Source organism: Sciurus carolinensis, chromosome X (assembly GCF_902686445.1).
Source record: "Sciurus carolinensis chromosome X, mSciCar1.2, whole genome shotgun sequence".
NCBI classification, from domain to species: domain Eukaryota; kingdom Metazoa; phylum Chordata; class Mammalia; order Rodentia; family Sciuridae; genus Sciurus; species Sciurus carolinensis.
In genome coordinates, this window is record NC_062232.1 from 127007682 (window position 1) to 127013681 (window position 6000).

Consider the following 6000-nt stretch of genomic DNA (forward strand, 5'->3'; position numbering starts at 1 on the left):
AATTAGGCTGCTGAGAAAGTGATTGTCAGGAAGGACCTGCAGGCACTGGAGAAGCTTCCCCTTTCTCAGTCAGCTCCTGCTACTATATAAAGGACTTATAGCAGGGCAGGGGTTACCTCTCAGGGGTTCTGGACTTACAATGACACCCAAGGAGGCTGCCTGCCACTTCTTGAAGAATTCCAACCTTAGGCAGCATTCTGCACAGGCTCAGTAGAGGTGGCGAATTTTCAGGGGTCCCTGCCTGAAAGGATCCTACACGCACGACTCAGGACCTTTCTAGGACCTGGTTTTTGTTAAGGAGATTCCTATACTTGGGTGAGGGTCACCTTCCCAGAGCTCTCAGCAAGGTTGGTGAGACTTACTTTCTGAGGGTGAGGAGCAAAGAAGCCCCTATGGGACCGGTCTGTCACTCACTGCCTTCTTTGTATTACCCTGGTCAATTGTCATTATTGCATCCCATAGTATAGGTGTCAGAACCATACAGTAATTTCCTTGGGCTTGCAGAGAATGACCAGGGTCAGCAGCTTACAGTGTAGCCCAGCAGAATGGCTTGGTGGTCAAGAGGCTATCCTGGGGTCAAGATGGTGCTTCTTACAAGGGCCTCTTGCCTTCCTGCTCTAGACCAGGATTTCTACTCAGAGTAACTCATGGTGACATTGCCTGTTCCTTCTCAAAACAAGTAAATTATCACAAGGTAGAAAAATAATTTTAAATAGTGAAATATGCTAGAAGATAACAGGCTAAAAATAAAGAAGATTCACTACAAAAAGCAAATGGTGCTGATAATAAAGACAAAAACCAGCAAAGGACACTGCCACATGGGACCCTAAGAGATGAGTGACCACAGAAATTGCTCTGTGTCCAGTTAGGGCGAAGCTGGAATTCCTGCAGTGTCCTCACAGGTATTACCCAAGGTTCGAGGCCTACAAATTCCACTTCAGGAGAGAGACTCAGGAACCTTGGCAGTTCTCTGAACTATTTGTTCTGCCCTCAATAGTGTCTGCACAGTCATGAGCTTCCCCCTTCAATCCCCAGGATAGTCTCGTCCCTAAGCCTCTCTGGGTTTCAGATCCCCACTAGAAATTTCAGCAGAATGCCTTCCTTCCTACTCACCACATGCTCTCTCAGATCCCTTCTCCTTCAACAGGTCAATGTCTGGACCAAGTTACTGAAGGTGAACATATTTAACAGTAGCCCACGTTGCTGACAACAATGAGTGTAGCACATCACATTTCACTGAAGGTTTTCACCACTTCAGTCCCTAGTGGCCTCTCAGAAAGACAAGTTCTTGCACTCATCACCACTGTTCTGTCTACCTTACTGTTTAATGGAGAAGCCTACTAGGAGCCAAATAGGTAGTCCATAGATGGGACTAGGATAGGCTTTAGCCATGGCCTGAAGCCACAACTTCCTTTTCCTGGAGGACACAGTGGTAGAATGATATCACCAGCATACATGTCTCCAGGGACACTGCATTGAACAACTCTAGGGGCCAGCACTGATGTTGTAAATGAGGCCTAATTGTGGGCAGTGATTGCTCTGTAGCCAGTCAAGGCCACTCTGATTCCTAGCACGTTCCCCAGATGTATGGTTCAAGGCATAGGAGCTACAGACCTCCCCAAAACTGAAAATGACAGATCCTGATGTACAACACTTGGAATGGGGCAACATAATAGTTCAGGAACCAACAGTTGTGTTTTTCAATACTGTGTTCCATTATCTGTTTGCATGGCAGGCCACTTGCCTTCCCTGCTTTGCTTTCTTTTTAGAAGTCTCCTGTAAAACAAATGGAAGACAGATCTTCCTGAACCAGGCCTGACTTCATCAAACAGACCTCCCTGAAGTGACTGCTCTGAAATGGGTCCTGTGCTGGAGCCTGGAGTGCCACTCAGTCCAATGCTCACAGAACTCCTTGTCTAGTGGAAAGACTTTAAACTCTTTAGAATGATCCTGAAGGAGCCTTCACATAAATATCTTTAGTTAAACCTTTTGATTATTAAACATAGCACACAAATAAAATGCTTAAGGCATAAACGTACAGTTGAGCAAATTATTGTCAACACTTGTGTAATCATTACCAGATCCAGAAATATAAATTTGACACCACCAAGACCCCAGATGCCCTTTCAGTGACACTTATGACCCCTCCCTCTTTCCCAACTTCTCTAAGAACCACTGCCTTTTTATTCTTTATATTTTACCACCGAAGGGTACATGCTGGAACACCAAAGATTGTTTTTGCCTGCTTTGAAGTTTATAGAAATAGGATAACATCATGCACATTCTTTTTTTTTTTTTTTTTTTTTTTGTGGTACTGGGGATCGAACTCAGGGCCTTGTGCTTGCGAGGCAAGCACTCTACCAGCTGAGCTATCTCCCCAGCCCACACATTCTTTCTTAATTCATATTTTTCAAGTTTTTATTTTCAAGTAATTATAGATTCACAGGAAGTTGCAAAAATAGTGCAAGGAGGTCCCATGTATCCTTCACCTAGCTTCCCCCAGTGTTACCATCTTGTGTAATTTTAATATAATATCGAAATCAAGAAACCTATATCAGTACAGTCCACTGACCTTATTCAGATTCCACCGTTCATTTGTGTGTACTTCTACAATATATGCACATTCTCTTTTTTCAGGGCTGGGGGTAATCTGGACTCTTTCACTTAACATTGCACTTGAAAGATTCATCTATATTCATTTTCATTGCTGAATAGCATACTTTTCATATGAATGCATCACAATTGATTTGCCTATTCTACTACAATAAACAATTAGATGCTTTCAGGGTTTGGATAACATGAGCATCATTGACCATGTCTCCTGATACACATGTGTACATACATGTATCAGAGTGGTGCTGCTCAGTCATTGAGTACGACTACCTTCAACTCTACTAAGTATGCCAACATCTCAAGTGCCTGTTCCATTGTACACTGCAACAATGAAGCAATACATGACAGTTCCAGGGACTCCATATCCTCACCAACACTTGCTAGCCTCACTTTGGTTAATATTAGTCATTCTGTGGGTGAATATTGGATCTCATTGTTCTTTGCATTCACATCTCCCTTAAAACTAGGAAATCTAATACCATTTCACATAATTTTTAGATATTTGGACTTTCTGGCTTGTAAATTATCTGTTCAGCCTTTTGCCAATTTTTCTACTGAGTTGTGTAACTTTTTAAACAATTTGTAGAACTTTAAAATATATTTTGGATAGAATCCCTTTGTCAGTCTCATGTGTTGCAGATACCTTTTCTCCATCTGTGACTTGGTTTTGCACTATTGATATAGTCCAGCTGGTCCATCTTCTGTGTAGCATTTTTCATGTCATGTTTAAAAGATCTTTCGCTACCTTAGGTCATGAAGATATTTGTCTGTATGATCTTCTGAAAGCTTTATAGTTTTACCTTTAACATCTAAGTCCTTAATCCACCTGTACTTGATTCTTGTGTGTGATGTGAAATAGGAGTCCTATTTCATTTTTTATCCTGTGGATACCCAGTCATCCCTGCATGATTGATTGAGAAGACTATTCCTTCCCCACTCCTGTTCAGTGTCTCTTCTGTCATAAATCAGGCTTTATCTATGCATGGATCTGTCTATAGGCTCACTCTTCTATTCCATCAGTCTCTTTGTCTAGTCTTACACCAAAACCACATCAGGCAGATGTCTCTCAACTGCTATTGACTCAGGCTGTGCTCATTATGGGTTAGAAGCCTAAAACTTAGGGATAGCCAGATTAAGGATCTTGAAAATCAATCAGAAAGGCCCAGACTTGACCCGAAGAGTAAAGGAGTGCCCTGACATGTCAGGGAGCAAAAGAGAAATTATGAATGAGCATCTCAGGAAGATAAAACTCAGAGAAGGCTGAGAGGAGAATGCAGAGGTTACTGTAGTGGTCCAAGGCTGACATCCCAGGGACCTGGAGAAAGGAAGCAGTAGTGGAACAGAAACAAAAGAGATGAGTCTAAAAAGAAAAAGTTGAAATGATAGTACTTTGTTATGAGTCAGTGTAAGACAGAAGGAATTGGAGACTAAAACCTGGTGCCAAGTTTTTAGCTTAGAAACTAAGAGATGACCAGGCGTGGTGGTGCACGTCTGTAATCTCAGCGGCTCAGGAGGCTGAGGCAGAAGGATCATGAGTTCAAAACCAGCCGCAGCAAAGGCAAGGCACTAAGCAATCAGTGAGATCCTGTCTCTAAATAGGGCTGGGGATGTGACTCAGTGGTTGAGTACCCTGAGTTCAATCCTCAGTACCAAAGAAAAGAAAAGAAAAAAAAAGAAAGAAAGAAAAGAAACTGCTTTGATGAAAGAGGTCCATAAAGTTCCTAGGGTAGTGTTTTCCACCATTGAATACTGAATGTCCAGTTCATGTTCTAGATACTCAAGCAGAGTAGTTTTCATTGTACAGAGATCACGTCAGCCAGGCGTTGGAGCAGTGATACATGAACCATGGCTTTGGATGTTTGAGTGTCGAAGCAGGACTTTGAGCCATATTCAGGCCTCCTTAGGCATTGCAGATTGAATCTGCTTTGCTGGTTTTATCATAAGGACATCCTGAAGCATATGACTTGATCACTAAGCAACTGCCTTTCCAATGGCAAAGGTCATCCGTATTAAAGCAACAGCAGCAACGCAAATAGTGACCTAAACTAACAGAAAATACAACTTAAAAAAAGACAAACAAAAACAAAAATTGCTACCATGGGCTAATTCATGGAATCCTGTGAACTTAAACATATCCAAAATGTACTTTGGATACTTGCAAATACATGTAAATATACTTTTTTTCTGTTGCACATAGAAACCTTCCTCTCAATCACCTCTCCCTGCTGACATGCACTGAAGCATTCAGGACTAATACTATTACTGAAAAGGCAAAAGCATATTTACAGAGACTGAGTGTGTGCAAAGAGCAGATGAAGCAAGTCCCCTGAGAAAATAAAATCCCATAGCAGATTATGCTGTGTAAAGAACTAAAATAGTGTTTACAACTCAATTACACCCCCAATTGGGTTGTTAAAAAGAGACTATTCACATTTTAGATCATAAAATCATTTTCTTAATCTTTGAAACATCAAATAAAATTAAAGTTTAAGATAAGATTCACTTGGTAAAATAGGATATGATAAATGTTTGGCAAATAATTAAAATGGATTTGATAAGATAATAACTAGATTTCAGCTCATACTTAATATTTAATAAAGAGTGGGTTACAGGAGGAGCTGATGGGATTTTTTTCTTTTTTCTTTTGCTATAGAGGGAAAAGGCTCCTGTTACTCTTAGTACTACTGATGTTTGCAGAAGACATCAAAGGTGCCATGACAGCATGGGATTGTGTCCTGTGCCCTAAAGGCTGACTCAGCAAAACATCAGTCCCTGAAACACATGAGGCTAAAATGTGGCATAGGCCATGAAGTCACTATCTTGTGTTTCTGTAGTCACCTTTAATTTGTTCTGTAAGGAGAAAGTCAATGCAGACTTTCTTTCTGGTTCTTAGAAATCCTATGCTAAATCCACTCAACCTTTGAAGGTAGAAATCTTCAGAAACACTGAAACTCACAGGTGTTCTGAGCCTAGGAATTCATCCCTCTTGTTCATTCATTCACCCATCTACTCACTCTCACATTTACCCATTTGCTTATTCACTAATTCACTCATCTGTTCACTGACACACATTCACACACACACTCACTGACTCGCCCATTTATTCACACACTTTCACTCATTCATCTATTCACTCACACATTCGCTTTTGACCACTCATGTCTTCAGTTATCCATTCACTCAATTATCCATTTGCTCTTATCCTCACTCTCTCATCCATTCACTCAATCACCCGAGTATTTATTTACTCAGTTTACCATTCATACACATTTCTTGAGTGTATTCCTAATGCTTCAGGTACTACAGAGAAGACCAGACCTTGGCCCCTACACTCACAGAGTTCCCAGAGATACACAAGAAGTAATCATACCACAAGACAGTGGGGAG